Below are 23,529 nucleotides of genomic sequence, written 5' to 3'. Positions count from 1 at the left end.
ATTCGATAATCTTAATATCTAAGGACCTTGGGGTGGAGAAGTGGAAAAGGTGTCTATTTCTGCCATTTCTTTCAGTTTCTACTGACTTTCTTGGTATCTTGTTTTCTCACGTGCCTTTTAATTTTTATTGCTTTCTCTTGTTTGGCAGATCCTAATTTTAGGATTAAGGGATCTCACTAGAAATAGGTTTTGCATTTTCTTCTGCTAGGGACCCAGATGCCGTGTCAAACTAGGAACACCTGGACCGGGTCCTGTACATGCAGTAGCTCCTTCATGCCGCCCCCTCCACCCAGGCCACCCCTTGCTGCCGGAGGGTTGAGTATCCTCACTGCAGCCGTATGGATGGCAAAGAACCGGACTTACTCCATGCCACAAGGCGAGCCACAGGCGACACAAAGATTGCAATTCAGATCTCCTTGACTCCAACTTCTTCTATCTGACATTTTTCCAGACATAATTAAAGAGAGGCACTGGCATGTATGCATCCCCCTCCTCCCTGTTATTTCACTGTTATCAACAGATATGTCTCCTTCTAGCACAGCCTTCATCTTTGCCATAGGGAAAGATCAAGAAATGGTAATTTTTTTTCCTTGTAATACAGCAAAATAATTTCATAGAGTATTTGGTTTTAATAAAGCCAACATAGTCACAGACAGCCGCGGATACTGTACCGAGCAGAGAGCTACGTAGGAGTAGGCAAGCAGGCATTTTCCCAAAGCCAGATCTAGCGGTGGTGGGGGAGTTTCAGGCACTGGAACAGAAAGGGAAATATCTTATTTGAGACTTCGGGGGCTCTTCAAATCATTCTGGGTAAACATCTTTTGTAACAGGCCGCCGGTGAGATAGGCTAAAGATCTGCTGTCCATGGGTATCAATATGGAAAAAGGCCGGGCCAGGGTGTGCATGTGCCTAAACAGAGTGTGTGTGTTGGTGCCATAGACGTGAATCGCACGCTAAGCACCGAGCCGTCCTCAAACCATCTGGCTGGCTGCGTCTGCAAGGCCCAGAAATTGGTCCCATTTTCTCAAAATTAAAATTCAATAAGAGGCATCTTTCGTTTCAATCTCCTGCCTTTGTGTGGCGGATACAATACTCTGGTGACAAACGCAGGTGAACTGAATTTTGTTTTCCCCATAATAGTTGCGTCTAGCAGCAAACTAATGTATTAGTTATCGGAGATGAAAATAAGCATAATGCCTGATCCTGAACTTGAAATTGCATAACTGCAGCAAAATGCCTTTCGATTGAATGGCACATTTGTTTTCCTTTTCTATACTTCCTTCCTCCTTCTTCTTTCTGTTAAATCTCCATTTATCTGTTATGATCACAGCTTATTAGAGGGTGGCTTTGGAACACACTGAAGTGAGAGAGCTCTCGTGTGATGCATCACTGCTCTTACCCCCAGGCTCTTAAACACTCACCCCGAAGCCTTCAGCATTTGTCTCCTCCAAACCTAGACTCCAGGACACGTATTCACCCAATTCACTGTTTAATGCACATATTCGGAGCCTGTGTATCTCATCAGGAGAATGGGGGCTTTTGTCTAGATGCTGTAATGAAAATAGATACCATGTGAGCACTTACTATGCGCCTGGCACTTCATAAATATAATCTCCAAGCCCCACATCATCTCAGGAAGGGAGCTATTATCCCAATTTAACTTATTATGCAACAGGGTCTTAAGGAGGACGGTAGAGTGGGTGGAGGAGTGAGGGGAAGAGAAGGATAAACACTCAACACTGGAATCGTGCCTGAGAACAAGACGCGTTTAGCGTGGGGTGCAGATCAGAGGGTTGGTTTAGGAAGAATTGGATTTGAGAGGCTGTTCTGAAGGCCAGATGGAAAAGTCATTTGCAGAGTTAGTGAATTTAAGGGTGGGGTGGTTCAGAGGGAGTTGGGCATCTGGGCCAACCTTGGCATCAGTCTACGTTTGTAACTTACTCAAGAGCAGCCTTCTGGCAAGGACTGAGCTGAGACTCACCTTTCCCTGCTCCCCACTCCCCCAGCCTGCGTGACTGCAAAGCTCTGCTCCATCCCAGATACCCACCGCTGAGCCCAGAGAGGGGTAGTGATGTTCTATTGCTCACGCTGGGGCCTTGGGCTGGGAAACTGCTCTGGATTTTGTAATCAGCTTAGAGGCTAAACTCATCAAAGCCACATGCACACCTCTGCGTCGCATTTTGTCTCCACCTGAATGTGACAGAAGATTTGAAGTGGGCATTCCCACATGAGAGCAGGTCTCTTTTGCTTGGCTTAAATCAGAATTATCGTAAGAATCACTATCGTATAACATCACCCAGAGCTCTGATTCTTCTCGTGGTTCCCACAAATATTCCTGCTCTTCTACCCCCAGAATGGGACTCCCAGATTTGATGCTCAGAACACTGTTTAATCTCCTTACCTTTGATTTCTGTCTAAACTGGATCAATTCAGAAAACATTTATTGAAAATACGTGTGTGTCTGGTCTGGTGGGGAGAAACGGGAGTATATGCATTGTTACCTAAAACCAAGATCAAGGTGCATGATCTGTTCAAGGACCTAACTCTGCGGTGATTTTGATGACCTGCCAAGTCAAAAAGGGTGACATTAAATAACTTGTATAATAGCTAGAAATTAAGTGTACCACTTTTAAGGAAACTGACTACTGGAGCCAGTAACTGGTGATACATGTGGATTTTGGTCACATCTGTGGTTTCTGGTTACCCTGGGCAAATGTCGTGGCCTGTGACAGCCAGGGGGACTTACACTTAGGGGGAGAGGCAAGATGTCGAACTGTGAGACATTGTAGGAGAATAGAATCGGGAATCAAAGTGCATTCAAAGCCTGAGCATGCAGCATTCAAAGAGGACCGTTTATTAAAAATCTGTTATGCAAAAGGCTCTGTTAATGAAGCAGGGATGATAAGGTCGGCTTATTGTCCTCTAGCTATTCACAGACTAATAGTGGACTGATAGCCTGTTCACCAGCAATTTTAATATAGTTCAGTAATTTTAATGCAGAACGTGGCAGGGGCAAGAGGCAGCCGATCCCACCACCAATGTGGGGAACGAGGACAGACTGCGTGTCAGGGGTATCATGTGAGCTGGGCCCGGGGTGGTAGAATTTGGATGTGAGGAGTGGGTTTAGGGAGCCTTGCAGGCAGAGGGGACAGCAGTAGACATGAGAAATGAGGGCCAGGTCTCAGGAAGAGTGAGGAACACACTTCGACCCTACAGGACAGAGGTTCGTGGACAGGGTTCATGATCACTAAGACTGAAAAGCACATGTGGAAAGAAGCCAAGGAGACCTAGTGATGTTCAGCAGGGACTGGAGGCTGGAATTTATCCTTCAGGCAGTAGAGACTTGTAGAGGTTCCTTGAGCAGAGAGAGAAATCGTGTGACGCGAGCGTGTGGCAAGGACTGCGGGTGTGGCATTACAGGCCACCATCCAGGCCAGGGGATATTTGTCCTTATAAAGGTAACAAGGTGTCGTAAGCCCTTGGGTACATATAAACATGCAAAAATCTTAAGGACTTGAACTTGGCAAAAATACTTGTCCCTCCAGCACTTTCTCTAGGATTCATCTCCAAACCAAAAGATTTGTCAGATTATCAAAAGGATCTAATCACGTCGTCCTTGGGCGTAACAGCCTACAGTGGTTATAATTTGCCTTTAGAACAAAAGCCGGGTTCTGTGTTGAATGTGATGCCCTTGCCAGTCTGGCCTCCCCTCCCCAACTCAGGGCTCCCCGCAGGCCACCCCTGGCTGTGCCCCAACGGCACATGCCCTCTCTACCCCCACTTCCGCTGACTCTGTTGGGGGTTTTTGGCTTCCAATTCTGTGTGTCCCACTCAGAGCTCCTTCATCCTTCCAGGCTGCGTGTGCTTGGCAGCCCCCTCCTGGCCCACAACAACGTGAGACTGAGAGCTCGTCCCTCGTCCGGGAACTGCCAGGGACCAACACAGTGGAGAAATGATGTTCTCACATCCAGCCCCGGAAGTGCCAGCTTCCCCAGCAGGTGTGCAGGCAGGAGTCACCCCTTCCCCCGGGCCACCGCAAGAGTACCCCAGACTTCCAGCTCCTCCCAGGAACCCTAGGGACCCGGACAGGAGCTGGGGCTGGACTCCAGAGCTTTCAACTGAGTCCATACAGATGGGAAATCGAAGCAAAACTCACTTTCAAGGATCGATACACCAGACAATTCTTGGCCAATTCTAATAGGGAAGGTGGCCATTGGCCTCTCTTTCCCAGACCCTCTGGGGAAAGAGGTTCATAAGCTTTGGTGATCTGGGCACGTGGCTCACATGGCTGTGTCAGCAGAAGGAGCCAGCCAGGAGACGCCGCGTCCATCCAACAAAATACTAACCAGGCTCCAACCTCAGTTCCAGAGCCTTCACTAAAAAGCTTTGGTAAATGGAAACAGAACAGCCCAGCCTGTCTCTTCAAAACCACACCCTGATGCCGATCTTCCATTTATTTTCATTCTCACTCCATCTGTGTCACCCACTGTGCCAGACTTTCCCTAGGTGCCACACCTGTGTTATCTCCTCGAATCTACGCAACACACCAAGGAGTCCTGCATCTGTCCTGGACATAGCAGCTCCTGCCTGAGCACTCCATTCCTGCCCCCCAGGGAGGGAGAATGGGCACCCACTCAGCACTGGCAATACACAGAACGGGGGCAGAGATTCAAATATCAGGCAAAAATTAGGAGTCACATGCCCGCTATGCTCAAGGATTGAGTTCTTTGTGCAAGATTCTTAGTTCGGCCGGGCCAGACCTGTTCATCAGCAGTCTGGGTGATTTGCATACAAACCTCCTTCTTCCATCCTGAAACCTCCCACCCCACTACCTTGCATCCTGCAACCACTCTGAAAGGGCGATGCCACCGGGCCCCTTTTTAGAGCAAGAGGGATGGAAAGTTACAGAAATTTGCCCCAGATCATGTGGTTAGTAAATGCCAGAGCTGGTGTTCACCCCCGGATATGTGTGGTCCGATTCCAAGTTCAGCTATATTAAGAGGGATGGCTTTGGAGGCTGGGAGACCTGGGTTTCCTTCCTCATTCTGTACCCTACTGATTATGTGACCTTGAATGAGCCCCTTAACCTCTCTGAGCCTCAATCTCCAGAGTCCAAATTCAGAGGGATCCCAGTGCCCTGCTCACAGGTTGGTTGGGTGGCTGGAAGGGCTGATGCTCAGCTTGGAGCACTGCGCACAGTAGGACCTCAAGGAAGCTTACCTGCTGTTGTTGCTGTTTTCACTTTAACAGGACTGTTCAACCCCTCCCGTGGGCCTTGCTTAGATTCTGGGGTGTGGGGGAGAGCAGGAGCAGCTTCTTTCTCTTGCTTCGCTTTCCGGATTCATCATGGGTGAGGATGCCAAGACTGGCAACTCGTTTCCCACCATGCACTGCTGCACCGCCAGCTGCTGGCGAATCCCAGGCCTCCCGGCTGGCTTGGAGCAAATTGGCAATCACACAGGCAGGGGCTGTGGAGTCTCCCGGGCTTGTGCTTCCAGAGAGACCCCGAGCCCGGAGAGGCCCACTGGGGGACCTTTTCCCAACTTCCCATTGGCTGCCGAGTTGAGAGACAGTTTCCACTGACTGGAAGGCAGCCTCGAAGGTACCTCACTGGGCTTTCTCTCTCTGCAATTGCTAATGCGTGCTGTTTTGCGAGCACAACCGTCCCGCCTCATCAACATTTAATGCTTGGGAAAAACAAGTTATCTTCTTTCTCTTGCTAAGTGTGAACTGAGAAAACCCGTGTTGGGTTTTGTCAAAAAACCACAGGCTCCCAACAAGTTTTCTCATCACGTTCCTTTTCTTTGGGACTGGTAAGATGACATGGCCCCAGAACCTTTCCCAGGGAGGGGCCACGGGGAACATGATCCACATTGTTGTCAGCAACATGGACCTTTGTAGGTTTGGAATCGAAGAACAGATTCAATCCCGGGCTCCATCAATGTGTGGCTTTGGCGAATCACAATGTACCCATGAGTGTCAGCTTCCACATCTGCACATGGGGCTAATAATGCCCCTGTCACGGGGCGTCACTAACCCTGCATGAGCACTAGCTACGTGGTAGCTGGGCTATAACTATTGCCCCAGAAAAATACCTCACTTAGTGTTTTCTTTTTTAATTGTTATAAAATATACATAGATAAAGCTTACCATTTTAACCATTTTGAAGTGGCATTTTAAAATTCAGTGGTCATAAGGACTTTCACAATGTCATGCAGCCATCGCCACCATCCGTCTCTAGGACTTTTTCATCTTCCCAAGCGGAAACCCCGTACCCATTAAACGTTCAATCTCTGCGGTCCTTGGTAACCCCAGTTCTTTCTGTCTCTATGAATTTGACTTTTCCAGGTACCTTAAATAAGCGGACTAATACATTTGTCCTTTTGTGCCGGGCTTACTCCACTTAGCATAATGTCTTCAAGGTTCATCCATACTGTACCTTGCAGCAGAATTTCCTTTTTAAGGAAGAAGAATATTCTGTTGTGTGTGTACAACCACATTTGTTTATTCATTCATCCATTAATGGATATTGGGTTGTTTCTACCTTTTTAGTTATTTGGAATAATGCTGCTATGAACATGGGTGTACAAGTATCTGTTTGAGTCCCTGCTCTCAGTTTTTTTTATTTTTTTGATATATACCCCAAATCAGAATTACTCGGTGATATGGTAATTTTATGTTTAACTTTTTGAGGAATCGCCATAAGGAAGCACAGTGCTAGGCTCACAGGAGGCTGTAGTGAATATTGCTTCCCAGGAGCATCCAGGCTGAAGGCTCATGCTGCCACCTGGGCACAAGTGTGCTTACCTGCCCAGGACGGGCTTTGTGCACAAGGAGAATGTCTTCCTTTATAATGCAGTCCCCATCCATCCCAAACTGCTCTGTGGATCCCCAGTGGCAGCTGTTCAGGGGGCCTCCTAGATAAAAAATTGTGACTCTGTGTGTGCTGGGGGGGTGTTAGGTATGGTGACATGACCTTGGGTGGCAATTCACACTCTTTGCTTTACTGCGGATTCTTAATGTGCATCAGCATCTCAACCTCTCTCAGGTCCCCCTGCCACAAAGAAAGTTTGGCTCAGCCTTTTTCAGAGAATTTTGACTTCAGAGAGTTGTAACTGGGACCATCTGGCAGGACCCTGGGGTTCTGAAGATCTACTGGACGTAGTTTCAGAAGGCCGGGCCAAGGTACTGCTGGTCACAGCCTCCTCACTGGGTAACAGGTGCCATTTCATGCAAAAAAAAAAAAAAAAAACCAGCATTTTCATGCAAAGGCTGAGGCAACTCATCTTCTTAGAAAATGTTGAACAACCCCAAACTATATAAAACCCATTCTCCATACCCCTGGAGTCTCCCTTTCCATAAGCAGATGTAAATAGCATATGTTGCATAAAAACAGAATGCCTCATGCATCAGACCCATCGGCTGGCTCCGGTTTTCTCTACTTGCTGGGTGTTTTCTGGCCAGGTGTTTAGTGAAGTCCATTTGTCTAGGCTGTGCTCGTTGCTTCCTGGCTCTCTGAGCTTCCTTGTCCTGGCCCTCTTTGCTTCACAAAGTAGCCCACAGCTATAATACTTAGGCTTTGGAATGCCCCCTGCCCCTGGCTGGTTGCAGAGAAGGCATGAATGTCTGAACTCCTCAATTCCTAGCTGGACTTGGAGATAAAATCTCCTCCTCTTTTAGGATGCTGCTGTTTATGCTTGTGGGGAAATAAGTGCCCCCTGGGTTGTTTTCTCCATCAGTATAGAGTCTCCCCACTTATTGCTGACACCTCATGCTTGTGCAGTTGACCAGTCCGTGCACATTGCTAACCCTGTGCACCTTTGCAATCCTTCTAGCAGGCTTGCTTTGTATCTCTGATATTAAATGTTGCAATGCTACTGTATTCACCTTCAAGACCAAGCTCAATTATTTCCTTCTTCCTGAACTCTTCCCTCCTTCTCTATTTTCTTCTGCTGACCTTCCCAATTACCCTCATATTTTACTCCCTTTGGTCATAATTTCTGTGTTTGACTTTTCCCTCCTACTGGGCTGTGGACTTCTCAACAGAAGAAATAATCTTATTTTAAGCAAATATTTATTGAGGACCAACCATATTCCAGGCAATTTACATAAGTATTTTGCCCTCCCACCACTTTGGGGTGGGAAGGAAGGGGTATCATTCTCCTCATTTTATTAAAGTAGACGTTAGGATTGGGGGACATTAAGGGATTTACTCAAGATAGTGATGTTTAGGAGATGTCAGGGCCTGATTTTTAACCTCGATCTAACTGCAAGCTTTGTATCATCACTTCAAGCTTTATTTAATCAATTCCTCCTTTTTGTTAAGATATAAATTTCCTAAAAATTCCATCACCAGGTTTCCAAATCCCATTGCTTTGCAATAAGGAAAATCCAACTTCATGTCCCATTTTAATAGCATCATCAGTTTTATTGAAATTGTTGTAGATAAAATTGTTGGAGTTAAATAATGACAATTTGAATGGACTGAGAGAGATTCTGGCAAACTTCCTAGACTGTGAGGTTATCCTTTTAACACTGGTTTTTGTTATACTAATGAATACCTGTGCAACCAACCTGCTTAGCTGTGATTTCTAATGGGAGGAAATTTCTAATAAGAAACCTTCATGGCTCTGGAGGCGTGACATGCCCTTTGACTTTTGTAGGGAGGATACAAACACCACGGATCAGACCCTCCAAGTAAACCAGGGTTTGCAAAGTCCGTGGGGAACTCAGCTGAGACATAAGGGACCAGACAGAGCACCAGTTCTCAGACCCGCTGGTCCTTGTGGGACTATAATGGACCCTGAGCTCCAGCTCAGACCTGCTGCATCAGACTCTCTGGGGTGAGTTAGGGCATCTGTTCTAGCAGGTGGCTCTGCAGGCTTTGCAGGTAGTAGAAGTTCAAAGTCACTGCACCCGAGTGCCGAAGACCGAAGGTGTAGCCACCTAGTCGTACAAGGAGCCACAGAAACATGCAGGGATGCTTAGTCTGGCGTCCAAGAGAACCAAGCAAACCAGGTTTGGGGACGGTCCTGAGAACACCAGAGGGAAATCAACTTCTCTGCTCCTAACATACTTTTGAAATTCTGCAGTTCTAGGACCATGACAGCTTCGTCCCATTCATTCTCCATCCAATGTAGAAAAGAGATTTAAAAAGAGTGAGGGTGACCTTTGCAAATAATTTTAAGTATCTGCTAGGCACCATCCCCTGGTAGAAGGCCTGAGATGTCCATGATGTCAGGTGACAAATTATTCTGTGTAACACTTAGTCATGTCATCAACCTGGCAGGTGTAAACCACTCAGCAGTCACAGGGGAAAGGAAGGGGCATGACTCCTTTTCAGATTCAGAGCAGCGCCAGTGAGACCGTCCTTCCCGCCACTCTGGGCCTTTGGTCAAGTTATCTCATTGACCCAACTCCGCTCTCCTAACCCTCCTGTGGGCAAGGGTCCTCCCTTCCATCTCCGAAAGTCCTGGTGGGGGTGGAGGGAAGTGTGGGACTGCCTCTGTCACAGGCCCATGATGTAGCTTTCACCCTCTGGCTTCCCCTTCTCCAAGTTCTAGAACATTCTGTGGAGCCTTTTTTCCTTGGCTTTTGGAAGCCCCATCTGCCTGTTTTTGCCAGAATGTGGTCTGAGGGCTTCCACCTAGAGGGGCTCACAAAAATGCCCCAAGGTGCCAGCATGATGGTGTCATTAGGGGAGAGTTAAGACGCTGCTGCCCCAGGTGAGAGGGAGGGGCCTTCGCTGGGGGCTACACTCAGGTTCCAAACAGAAGGTCCCAGAAGAGGAAAAACAGAGAGCTTCTGGGAGGGCCCCAGATGCAGGTCCGTACAGATAAAGCCTTGGGAAAGGACGTTATTATCCCACGACAGTAATAGAAAACTGCCCAGACACCAGTTCTGGGATGAGTAACCACAGATTCCGAGAGAACGAGGGAGCTGGTTTCTCAGAGATTCCAGAGCTTACTGTCGACGAGAGTTGTCAACATCTTCACTTTGCAGCTGAGGAGGCTGCGGGCCCTGCTGGGTGCACCCGGCCCTGAGCCCTCCGAGCCTAGAACCAGAAGCCCCCATCTCGTCCTGTGCTGGGACGGTGGCTTTTTCTGCCTCCTTGTCATGCCCTCGTTGTACCTGTGCATCTCTCGGCAATCCGAGGGATGTCTGTCCGTGTGGCTCCTGGCTGGATCCCCAGCCCTCAGGACCGGCCCGGGCGGCTGTTCACACGGAGGCTCTTGGCGGGTATTTGCTAAATGGATGAACGGTCACAAAGGCAGGTTCTCCCGAGCTACCCTAGCAGAACGATAAATGGGCCCATTATCCTTGGAGAAGGTGAAAGCCCCTGTGGCGACTATGAATTGGGGCTAAAGAGTAGCCAAAAGATGAAGGGACAGAACACTTGAATATAACTCACAAAAGTTGTTTAAGGAACGTGTCTTAGGCTGGGTTCTCCCACCAGCAGACTTTGAGCTCAGGGGCTCCTGATTTGATCAGGAAAGCACCCTTGGGAGATGGAAAGCGAGACGGGCAAGGGGAGGGGACATTACATCACAGCGTGTCTGAGAGAGCAGGCTCTGTGCTCGAGGGCTCAACCCCACTGGGGCCTCAGACACTTTGGGGCTGTCCCACCATAGGGTTATGAGCTGGGGTCTTGATACACCGACTCCCACTCACCTCTGGTCGAGAGCCACCCCCAGGGGCATTAACCTCTCAGTCCACTGGCCTGCCCTGAGCAAAGCCACCCTCCTGCAACTTGAGAAGGACCCTGGCTCAGCCCCATAAGTGTGTCTGAAAAAGTGCCTTTGGGCCTGGCATTAAAAAAAAAAAAAAAAAACTGCCAAACAAATAAACAAAAACAACCACTAATGATATTCTCATTCTCCTCCTCTTCCTTTCAATAGGTTAGGTAACTGAGGCTCAAAGCAGATAATGGACTTACTGATAGGTGGTAAAGCTCGGATGGATTTTTGCTGATAAGCAACCAAGCTGGGCTTCAAGTCCAATTTCGTCCAACCGCAGAGCTCTGCTCTTTCTGCAGTACTCGCTGCATTCCTGCCACTTTGCCTGAGCGGAGCGTGGGGCCGGAGGGGCCGGGCTGCAGTCGCTGCCTTTGCAGCAGTACCCTCTCTGCATTTTTCTAGGATATTACTGCACGGGTGTATTCTCTTATTATGTTCTTTCTCCTGTTCAGAGCCAGTTAACTTTGCCTCATGATTATTTCATTGGGCTGAGCTTTAGTGAAACACAGCCTTTAATTTGTTTATTTAACATTCCTGGTCTGCACTTGCTGATAGAGTATAACTGATTAATTAATTAATTGTAGCCTGTCACGGCTCATGCTGGATCATGACAATATTTCAGACACTAACGGGAGCCCAGGCAGAGGGAGATGGTGATGGGCATATGTCACCAAGCCTGGGCCTGAGCTCAAGGCAGAGGTGGGGGCTGGCTGGCTTCCCCAAGTGCTTTCCAGCTGAGGTTCTGAGGCCACCCGGGGCTGGCCAAGGCAGGACGTAGGCCAGCAGCCTCAGCCTCAGCCGTCCAGGTATCTGCTGAGCTCGGTGGAGGCTGTCAGTGGGGAAGCCAACTTGTCTTGGCCCCTTCTGCCTGAGCGGCCCCATCTTGTGCGCCGTGATGGTTGATTAAATCATTGGCCATTGGTGATTGACTCAACCTTCGGTTCTTTCTCTCTTTTCCCAGGAGACTGGGGGATGGGGTTGGGGGGATGGGAGGGTGGTAGAGCTGAAAGTTTCAACCTTCCGGTCATATGCTTGGTCCTCCTGGCAACGAGCCCTGATGCTGAAGCTACCCAGAATCCCCCAGCCACCAGTCATCTCACTGGTATGCAAAAGACACCTCTCACTTTGGAAATTCCAAGGGATTGTGCTGTGTGCCAGGAAACAGGGGCAGAGATGAAATAGTCATACATACATGTCTCTTGTCATAGAAAGTCATGGCAGATGAAACACAAAGGCTTTGGAGAAACAAGGACCCTATTTTTGTGGCCAGGTTATGTCTTAGCTCTAGGTCCAGGTAAAATTTTGAATACCTTCTGGCTCCAGTATCTATATCTAGAAAAATGGGAACGATCATACCTCACTGCCAAAAATTGTTTTATCAGACAAGGAGCAGGGGAGGTGTTTGTGGCAGAGAAGGTGCATGGCAGGGGCTGAAAACACAGCAGCAGTTTTTTTTTGTTTTTTTTTTTATGGTTACAGAAGTTGAGAGGTTGCTTAGGGAGGCAGGTGATGAGCACGCTGTCCCCAGAGGAATTTAACTGAGAGACGGGATGCCCCGCCCTGGCCCTGCTGAACAAGGGGTTTTGGAGTCAATGGAGGAGGAGGAGGATATGAACTGTGAGGCCCCACCTCACTCGGACTTTCTGGGGATCTGTGGCCTTCCTCAGAGTTTCTTGTTCTTTGAAATGGTCATTTTGTTTGGTTTCATTTATTTATTTTAATAATCCTGATCTTCAAGACTATATCTGGAAAATAATTGGACTTTGATAGAAAAGGAAAAAACAAGAAGAGTAAGAACTTACCATATGGTCCATTCTGGACCAAAGTGATGAGTGAGGATGCTCAGCTAGAAGACAGGAGGTCTGAGCTCGGCTCCTGGGCCCACAACAGCGCCTGTGTCTTCCAGACAGGAGTGCCCTTGCCCGAGAGACTCATGTAACCATTGGGTACCAACTGTGAGCCAGGTGCTGAGCTGGGCCCTGGCATACAGCCCTAAGGATTGCCATCCCTGCCTAACAGAACTTGCCTTTTATGAGTATCCTCTTCCCAACATGAGCCAGCAGCTGAGGGTGCACAGAGAAGGGCCACATTGACTTTGCCTGGGGAGACAGAGGAGACTCCACTGGGAGGTGACACAGAGTGGTCTTAAACACTGAATTGAAATCTTCTAGAAAAAAAAAAGAGGAAGGACATTTCTGAATGAGAATAGCAAAAGCAAAGGCACAAAGGGGTGGGCAGGGAGGAGGAGGCGAAAAGGGACATTGTAGAGAATCCTGCTTTCTACTGGAGCATGTGTTTCTTGGGCTATTAACTGTGTGTCCCAGACTTGGTTTCTTCCTGGGTCTGGAATTGTGTGGTGGTTTTGACATCTGCTGCATCCCACGGGGACAGAACACAGTATGGAGGGAGGAGGTGATCTTGTTTAGAGTTGGGTGAGCTCACTCTTCACTGGGGATTCCTCCTAGTTTCTCTCCCAAAGGATACTGGTCTTCAAACTCTGGGACATCTCAAAGGATGTCCCATGCATCAACGACAATAGTTCCTTCCTGGACTAGCCCACAACTTTTCTACTGTCTGTCCCTATGCAACACTTTGGGTTGCATTTTGGGTCCTTGGATATCATTTTCTTTCTGCCAAAGTGGTCCAGAAATTCCAGGGAACGGGTTCCAAACAGAAGGCATGTGTGACACGGTCCTGGCCCTAGTGGGCTTGTCCAGGACAGGTCAGAGCTCCAAGGAGCCCCATCCACTCATCCTAGCAAATGGTATGAATCAAGTGACACTCAGCTAGAGATCAGGTGCTTTCTTCCCATTTTGAGATCAAGGCTCTGTCTTCCTCCAGAATTGGGATCTGAAGGGATAATAGACTTTCTCTTGTTATCTATCCATGTGTTGACACTAGACTCATCCCAGGATTCAGGTTTTGCCCACCATGTTATCCACCATTGGCACTTTCTTGTACTGCCATGACAGTGACCAGTTTTCATTCATTCCTGAATTTAACCAGTATTTATTAAAATGCTAGTATATAGCAGACTCTCTTCTAGGCACTGGGGACACAGTTGCTGCCACCTGCCTTTGTGAGGCTGACATATTCCAGTCCCTCCTGATTTCTCTTCCAACTGCTTTGTTCCGTCTCTCTGCAACCTTCCCACATTGCATGGCCAGCCCTGGTGGATTTTTACTTTTCTTCAAAAGCACCTACTATATGTTAGACATGTCATCTTTGATTTTCACCATAAGTTTGCAAGGAAGGAATTACTATTTGACATCATGGGAAATGGAACCTCCAAGAGGTGACGTGACTTCTGTAAAGCCATTGGGTGTCAGGGTTAGTACTTGAACCCTTGGAGTTGTACTCTAAGTCTGGGCCCCACTCTACCCAACTTGACCCCCTGGCTTCTGGCCATACTTGCTCTGGTCTGTCCTGAAGAAATGGCTGTGAACTAGTGTGATCTACTGGCACATTCCTCCAAGGCTTGGGAGAAATGGAAGGTTTTGTTGCAAAATTGTATTTAGTGATCCTATAATTACCTTCACCCTAGGAAGGAGGACAATGCCAAAATGAGAGAGATTTTTCCAGGGCATGGGCTCCTCCTTGGACCTGGCCCCAGCTACCCAGCATGTCCCGTCTGGTTAGGACATAACAGGCCAGTTTCAGATCAAAGCCTAGCCCTGCAGGGACTCTGCCTTTTTCCAATGGCCTGGCTTGTTTATGGGCAAAGTGCCTGATACAAGGTCATTCTATAATAAATATTCATTGAAGAATGAATCAGAATGAATACATAACTGTGCTCAAATTTTGGTTTTGTCTCTTCTTGCGTGGAACAGCCTTGGGTGAGGAACCGTACTGCCTCGGGTCTGCAATTTTTCAGTTATAAAATGGGATTTATAAAACACAGGGTTGTTATGAAGATGAAATGAAATGTGGAAGGGCCCAGCTCAGTTCCGAGTACACAGTAGGTGCTCAGAGCAGCTTTCCAAAGTCAGGTTCATGCAAGATGGACAAAGCCTTTTAGATTATTTCTGTGCTCACCAGTCCACAGGTGTTATCTTTTGGTTTAGCTCTACTGGCCGTGCAGAAATGCAGTGCAAACAGGTGTTCCCACTTCCCTAGCAACTCTGGAAACACGTACCTTGTCTGTTCTTAGTCTATCTATCTGTAAAATGGAGATATAGGCCTTATATCTGGAGAGCTCTCCAGGCAGCATGGTAGCCCTCATCCCTGTGCCCCTAGGATCCTGGAAAGAAGGAGTAAAATTTATTTCCAGTGCGCTAGGCAGGGGGAAGATGGAAGTTAGAAGAGATTAATTGTAATTATCCGTTTATCTCTGAGATTTGACCTATGAGTGTTTCTGTTCAAACAGTGGTGTTTAGCAATGCTCAGCTGGGCATAAAATCTCCATCTGCTCCTTGGATTTTCGGTGGACAGAGCATGGGGGTGAGAGAGTCGCCTTTCAGCCTCTCAAATGTGTTGCTACCTTGAGTAGTTCACCTTGTGGAAACACCAACAACGGCTCAAGGACCAACTAATTTATCTTTGGCTTTTTCATTGCAGAGAAGTGAGGGAGTTCTTGCAAAGCACTCTTGGATAGGAACATGAGTAGGGACATAAAGGGTCCTAAAAAAATAATTTTAAAAAAATCATTGATGTATTGGGGGAAAGGTAGTTCATTTGCTCTGGGGCTGCTGTGCTAAGGTGAAAGATTAAGAGAAAATTATTTGTTAAGTAGGGTCAACTCAAAGCGTCCAATTGTCTTTTAAGCAGCAAAGATTTCGAGTTAGTCTATAATGAGGAAGATATCCTGGAAGGAGCAGAAGTGGTGATGGGGAGGTAAAGGACAATGGAATGGTAATTGTCCTTCAGGAGACCAAGGTCAAGTGTGAGAGACCGACCATGGAGGTGATAGAGGTACTGGTCAACGTGGAGTGGCTGAGACTGACCTGTACAATAGGAGGGACAAGATGTCAAATGGGTACTTGGGTCGGGTGGCGGGAGTTTGCTTCCCAGAGGCAGAGAGAGAGAAAGGGTGTGAGCACACGCAGGGCATGAAGGGGTGGCTCTGGCTTCAGAGGCAGTGGCCCAACGAGAGGTCTGACCATGGGGACTGGTGACCCTTGCTTAGGGGTCGGCTGGGTAGAAGATCTCAGATCCTTGTTTCTGCTTTGTCACTCAGTAGTTGGGTCACCTGGGGCTAGCTGCCCTCCCTCTGAGGACATCAGTGTCCTACTTTGAGACCCAAATCTCATGTCCGATTAATGGCATGCAGCGGGAAAGTGAATAGGAAGAGACTGACCCTGGCTCAACAAATGCTCTCCCTTCTCTTTCTTCTCCTGAACTTCCTGAAAATCAATCCCACCCAAGTCCACTGAGGATAAGGTGAGGAAAGCCCTGCAGCCCTCAAATTGTCACTGGTTGTGATGGGCAGTGTCACTCTTGTCCTTCTTCCAAATTGCTGCCTGGGAATCTGCATCAGGGGATGGCAGCATGGGACACTGTGACATGGCTGTACCCACCGTGCCACGTCAGGAAAATAAGCTTCCTGGATCTCATCTTCCTGCAATCTTTGGACTGAGATCTAACACTGTCGTGGAGTGAGGGTCATGCTGCAGCTACTTCTATTGCAAAAGTAACCCTAGAAATGATGAGAGATCTCTGCAGAAACAGACCATGGGAGGCCGGATAAGGGCCCCCAAAGATCTCCACATCTCAATTTCTAGAACTTGTAAGTATGTTACAAAGCATATTTACATGTCACATAGCAAAGGGAGATTAAAATTGTGGATGGAATTAAGGCTGCTAATCAGCTGTGCCTAAGAAAGGGAGATTATCTTGGATGATCTGGGTGGATCCAATGGGATCATAAGGTCCTTAAGAGAGGAAGAGACCACAGAGACATGGTATTATAGCAGCAGGAGAAAGGCTTGGTCCAATGTTGCTGGTGTAACTAAAGAAAAACCAGGCTTTTAAAGATTAAAGTTAGTTTTTATTCAGGAGGCTTAGTGAGGAATGCAACCCATGAGGGTTTTTCAGAGAGTTTCCATTAGACTGCTCCAAAGCAGTGCTTCAGCCCACAGCTTACATGCCACTGGTGGCAGCTCTGCATGTGCTCAGAAGTTGCATCAAATGTGCTCAGACGTTATATTAGAGCAAAATCTTATCAAGGTTTTGATGCCAGAGTACCTCTGGTTATAGATTTACAGAGGCAGGATTATGAATCCTATTGAATGTTATTTTATGTACAGGAAGAAGCAAGGGCTAGGATCTTCGAACTTATCCTTTCTGAAAATGCAGTGACTCAGGCAAGAGACATGGGCACCCGGGCTCTGTTCCGCTCATCCATTGTGTCTGCAGGGCATTCTTGAAGAGGCAGCACTCACTCACTGAGTCAGGGGCTTTGTGAGATTCTGTGGGCGGGCAGAGCAAGGAAACATGGTTTTTCCTACATTTGCTACTTTGTCACATGCCGGCTTTGGTGATGGAGGAAGCGGCCGTGAGCCAAGGAATGTGGGCAGCCTTCAGAAGCTGGAGAAGATAAAGAAACAGATTCTCCCTTCGAGCCCTTGAATAAGGAACACAGCCCTTCTGACACCTTCATTTTATCGTTTGATCCCAGTGAGACCTGTGTTGGACTTCTAACCTAGAGAGCTGTATGATGGGAAATTTGTGTTGTCAGAAGCTACCAAGTTTGTGATGATTTGTTACAGCAGCAACAGGAACCTGATACACCTACTGACTCTCTACCACGGTCTTGCTCCTTGGATTCCAGTGGGCCCCGCCATTCATGCATTGACTCCCTCACTCATCTGTGTACTCACTCATGCCTACCTATCTTTATTTCACAGATCTTGTGTCTTAGGTTCCCGACTTGTAAATAGAAGTTAATAGAAAACATTACGTAGGGTCCCTTTGAGCATTAAATTAAACAAATAAAGTCCTTAGCATATTGATAGGCATATGGCAAACACCTATAAGTGTTAATTATCTCTATTTTTATTTTTCCTTTCTAGTCAGGGAACATCTCCCTGGTCCTGGGCATGTTCCAGCTCCATCTGAGCTCAGGAATGGTTCCTGGATGGAGAAGGGGGAGTCAAGAATTGAAGGGTGCTTTCCCCAAAACCCCACCCAATAGATTCTGCTCAGGTCTCATTGGTGACCCCTCTCTGCAAGGCAGTGAGCAGATGTAATCTTTCAGCTAGGTTCTTGGCAGCCCCCGAATAACATCCATGTTCTGTTTTTAGGCAGAAAGGGACGTGGGATGTTAGTAGAAAACTACCCACAGTTGGAACTGAAGGAAGGACATTAGAGAGAAAAGGAAAGGATAATTTCAGAAGTACCAATAGGTACCACATTCTTATCTATGTCGTTCCATTTAACTTCACAGCCATCAAACAAGGTCAGTAGTCTTACCCCCATTTCAGTCTGATGAAACAGAGACCCAAGACCATGCACCTGGAAGGAGGCAGGGGCCAAAAGGAAACAGTGGACGCTGGGTCATGAGTGCATGCCCATTGACGCACTACCGCCTGGTCTTGAATGGGTGGGGATCTGCAGACAGACCTAGTGGCTTGAAAATTCCACTCATTCATGCTCTTTTACACTCTCTCCTGGACTGCAAGAGGTTGTGATTAACCCATCAGGACACAGGCTGTTTTCCTCTGACCTTTTCCCCTCTCCCCTTCCAGCGCTGTGGGAACAGCCTTGGCTCCCACTCCTGCACCATCCTACTACCTGGGCAGGTGCACCCCACAGAACAAATGGGCACACAGCAGGCTCCACTGGAGCAAGTCTTCCAAAAGAAAAGCCATCTCCATTTTATGGCTCTCGAGAAACTGCCTGTCCTCCTAACATTTACTTTGCGGCTTCTTGGGGCTTCAGGAGGCTGTCCCTAGTACCACCTATCGTGGACCTGTTTCCTGCATCATTGATCCCTGTGTTTCCTGCATCATTGATGCCTGTGAAGCTTTTCTGTTCATATTTCAAGGCAACTTTCTGTTTTCTCAGTGCTCCCTGGACAGCTGCCCCAGCTCACACGAGCAAATTGTACTGGAAAAATCCTTTGGTGGCTGAGACAACCTCAAAGGGATCATTGCTTGGGAGTCCACCTGTCTGCACTGAGATCTGTCACCAGTTGACCTAATTGAAATTGAGGCATGTTAATAATGAGACGAATAATGGGCCACCAAGCAAATGGGGCCTTTAGCCATCATTTAGAAATAATTCACCAAATAAAAACTTATTTGATGATTAGATTCAGTGTCTGGGGCAAAATCTCTTAGAAACAGTTGTGTATTTAGATGCCCAAGGGTGACTGATGACAGAGAAAAGCCACTGGTGTGTCTCGGGGACAACATGAGGAGGCACAAGTGAGAGCTCTATAATGCCTGTCCCTAACTCATGGCAGGAAGGCTCTTTGGGCTGAACTGCAAGAACTCTAACCAAAGCACTGGAGATACACCTCTGACTTTGCAACTATAAGAATCTCCCATCCGAACAGCAGTTTTCCTAAGTATGGGCTTGAGAAATTTTACTCACAAGTAAGCCTGGCATCCTGAATAGGCATCTCGAATCTGCCTGTGTTCACAACCATACAATGACCATGATGATTATGTGAGATGGTTGTGCATAGTGTGCACTGCAGAAATGCAAATCACCTTCTCATAAGCTAACTCTGCATCACATACTTTGTCAACATCTATGTGAGAACAGTTAGATGTTCTATAGTCTTCCCTGTCTCTTCATTTGCATGTTTATTTTTCATGTAGCTGACATAGAATCCAAAAGAGGAGAATTGGCAAAATAAAGTTGACTTGATTAAATGCTTACTATAAGGCAGGCATTGTGGGAAGGACTTTACAATCGTGATCTGATTACTTCCTTAAAGCAATGCCATTATATCAAATTTACAGATTGAAAACTAAAGCTCATAGAGATTAACTTGTCCAGGTACAACCAGCTTGTAAATCTAGAGCCAGGATTCAACCCTGATCTATTTAACTGTGAAGGAAGTCCATGTCATTTTCTCTATATAAATGAGAAACCTCCAATAATTCACATTTTTACCTTCATAAGTCTTGGAAAATAGATGTTTTTTGTTATACCCCGGGGGCAATACAAAAGCCTACCATGCTTTACAAACTCTCGGATAAACATTAAATTATGTTTGATTAAAATTTTGTTCAAAAAACCTGTTGCCATGTTCCAAAGTTGAAAACCAGAATTCCATGCATACAATATCAGATGCCCTCTGATTAAATAGAACTTTCAGTTGAACAGAGCATTCAGTTCCTAAACATCCCAGAGAAGAGAGTTTTCTCTATTAAAAAATGTAATAAATACAATATGGAGGAGAACTCACAGACTGTGTTTTGAGAAACACTTTGGAGGTAGTGGGACTAGAACCAATAATGGATGACAATTGACTTCTGGTGTTCATTCTGCTCTGCTCTTTTGTTTCTTTCTGATTTTCATCGCCTGTCTGGTAGAGTGGGAGTGGAATGGAGGAGGAACATTGTCCCTGCTTCATTTTTGCCTTTTATGTGTTTATGGGTGGAGAGGAGGGGTCAGAGCATCCATAAGCCATGGTGACGATGGAACGTGCTCCAATGCTTGGGCAGCTCTCTCTCCTACACTGGCCTTCCTGCCTGACAAAGAGAAGACTTGAGCTAATCTGCGATGACCGTCTCTGAGTGGTATCTTGCAAGCATCTGATACCTCCTTTCTCTGGAAAGGATAGTGAAGGCACCAAATGCATGTGTGTTGTTTCATTTCCGCAATACAAATCAAAGAGGGTAGAATGTATAGATAAAGAAACTGAGGCCCTGGAAATTTAAATGACTCACCAATAGCCATGGAGCCAGCGAGTGGTGGAACTAAGCTTTCAATCCAGGCATTTCATACTCCGGCAGAAGCTGGGGTCTCATAAGAGGCTACAGTTCTCATAGGGAAAACTGGTGTGAGCACCTTTGAAAGCACCCTGCCCTGGTGGACGAAGAATTCTATGGGATGTCCTGATTCTACCTAGGATTCACAACCCAGGACCCCTGCGCCTCTAAGAGAAGAAGGCTGCTACTTGTATCATTCAGAGGAGCACTTTATGTATTTTTTTAAATAGTGTTCTTTCCCTCAAACTTTATAAGTAAGGCAAAGAGGATTGAGTGATTGAATGTTAACAACAAAATAAACCCCTCAGAAATAAATGAACATTTCATTTTGCGCTCCATTTCAGTTTCATGAGCTCCAAAACAGCACTTCAAGTGATTAATGTTTTCTTTATTAACCATAACTAAGCCTGAGCAAAGCCTCTCTCTTTTCTCCAAAATGTTTTTGTAGGAGATTGAGGGTAGTTAATTTCTAAAAGTAACCCTTTGAAACCTGCTGTAGGCAGCTCAAGGTAGTGGAAAGAGTGCGGGCTTTGCTGTCAGGCAGAGCTAGGCTCAAATCTTGGCCTTGGAACTTTCTGTGTGGCCTTAAAAGAAGGAGCCTTAGTTCTACATTATCATGTGGGGATAGTAATGTGAACCTCAAAGAGAGATTCAAACATTTCACTGTTTTCTCTGGGAAGCTTATAAATAGGAAAGAAACACAAGGAAATACATTAATCTTCACCAGAAATGCAAGAAGTATGAAGTAAATCCACCTCGGGATACCATTTTTCACTGACTAAATTAGCAGAAGAAAGTAAAAATAAATTCAAATATACATTGCTGGTGACATCATGGTGAATATTGGGTCCTCTTAATCTACTGATTTAAATACGAATTTCTTAACACTAGGGTAAAGCAATATGGCAACACACAGCAGGAGCTGTACTGTATGTTCTTGCTCTATGGCCCGTTAATGGTGTTATGAGAATACATCTGAATAAATTCATTTAAGATTTTGGATTTAAGTTCTGATCTCTTAAATTTCACCAGGCTGAAAACCATGTATGTGGTGTACATAAATATGTAGTGAATGACAAGAAGTTAGAGCACAGAGTTAGAAGCTTGGGAGCTATGTACTCTATCCGAAAAATAATTGGAATTGAACATGCTACAGTAGTCCCCCTTTGTCTGCAGTTTGACTTTCCATGGTTTCAGTTACCTGTGGTCAACTGAGATCTGAAAATATTGAATGAAAAACTCAGCTGGGTGTGGTGGCTTACACCTATAATCCTAGTACTTTGGGAGGCTCAGGCGGGAGGATTGCTTGAGGCCAGGAGTTCAAAACCAGCCTAAGCAACATAGTGAGACCCCCCCATCTCTACAAAATAATAAAAACAAACAAACAAAAAGCTAGCTAGACATGGAGGCACATGCCGGTAGTCCCAGCTACTTGGGAGGCTGAAGTAGGACCATTCCTTGAGGTCAAGAGTTTGGGGTTGCAGTGAGCTATGATCACACCACTGCCCTCCAGCCTGGGCAACAGAGCAAGACCCTGTCTCAAAGGGAGAAAAAAAAAGCAGCATTTTTAAGCTCTGCGCAATGGCAGTATTATAGCCAATTATGTTTATCCAAGGCACAATTATTATTAATTGAAAACTTTTCCCAATACCCCGCCATAATGACTTGAAATATGGTGGGCATTGGCAATTTTTGACAGTCTGTCTCTACAGAGACTGAACAGAAGAAAAAGGGAAATTCCAGAAATAAACAATTCATAAATTTTAAATTGCACACTGTTATAAGTAGTGTGATGAGATCTCTTGCTGTCCTGCTCCTTCCTGCCTGGGACATGCATCATCCATCCCTTTGTCCGGTGTATCCACACTGTAGACATCCTTAGTTACTTTGGAGCCGTCTGGGTAATCAGATCACCTGCTGCGGTATCACACTGCTTGTGTTCAAGTAACCCTTATTATACTTGATAATGGCCCCAAAGCACAGGAGTAGTGATGCTGGCATATTGTTATAATTGTTCTATTTTATTAGGAGTTATTGTTGTTAGTCTCTCATTGTGCCTAATTTATAAATTAAATTTTTTCATAGGTATGTGTGCATAGGAAAAATGGTATATATAGAATTTGGTACTATCTGCAATTTCAGGCATACTCTGGGGGTCTTGGAATGTATCTCCTAAGGATAAGGGGGGAACACTGTATCTTGCTATTGCTCAAAGCTTGGTCTTCTGATTACTGAAACCCAAATAGCCTGGGTCATTATTAAAAGGGACAAACCTGAGCCTGACCCCAAATCTCAAGAAATAGAATTTGTGCGAGGAGGGCCTGGGGACCTGCATTTTAAGTAAATTCTTCTGATGTCCCCGTTCTTCCCAAGCGTGACCACCCTATATTGAAACCGTTCCTTTATGCCTTTTTGAGGGAGATAGAATTAAGTGGGCTATTATCTTTTCAAATTTGCTCTAGCTATTTTGTTATTATGTTTTCACAATTGTTAGGAGAAAAAAAAATCCTCATTTTCCTTGAGCACTCAGAGAAAACTCATTTTAATTATAGGTGTCTTAATAGTTCCCCATTAAGGCACATGGCTTAACCTCATCTACGTGAGCAGGCTAAGTATCAAGAGAGAAAAGTCTTGTACTGAGAAAAGGACATTCTTATCACTCTTAATCTTCCTGGTAATAGATATTTATGATATATTTAAGAATCTTTTGTTATTAACCATTCCAAAGTCCCCTTGGTTCTGCATCTAGCACACTCCCAGCTCCTGGCTTGAGGGGATTAGGATGCATAATATGTGGTTGGAGCTTTGGCATGCAGTTTAGGGAGAGCTGTTCTGAAGGCTAAAGCAGAGACATTAAATCCCAAAGCTTGGAAATATTGTCCCTTTAATCTGGAGAGATGAACACACAT

At 46.2% G+C, this 23,529-nt stretch overlaps 1 non-coding gene across 1 annotated transcript; it reads left to right on the top strand.

The window, feature by feature from the left end:
* The first annotated feature begins 22,190 nt into the window (after positions 1-22,190).
* Positions 22,191-22,333, top strand: LOC123625561. Its single transcript, XR_006730567.1, has one exon. It is a non-coding gene; the product is annotated as a U4 spliceosomal RNA (small nuclear RNA).
* The last annotated feature ends 1,196 nt before the right edge of the window (positions 22,334-23,529 follow it).

The sequence above is a fragment of the Lemur catta genome, chromosome 20, assembly GCF_020740605.2.
Source record: "Lemur catta isolate mLemCat1 chromosome 20, mLemCat1.pri, whole genome shotgun sequence".
NCBI lineage: Eukaryota > Metazoa > Chordata > Mammalia > Primates > Lemuridae > Lemur > Lemur catta.
This window is presented reverse-complemented; position numbering and strand designations above follow the sequence as displayed.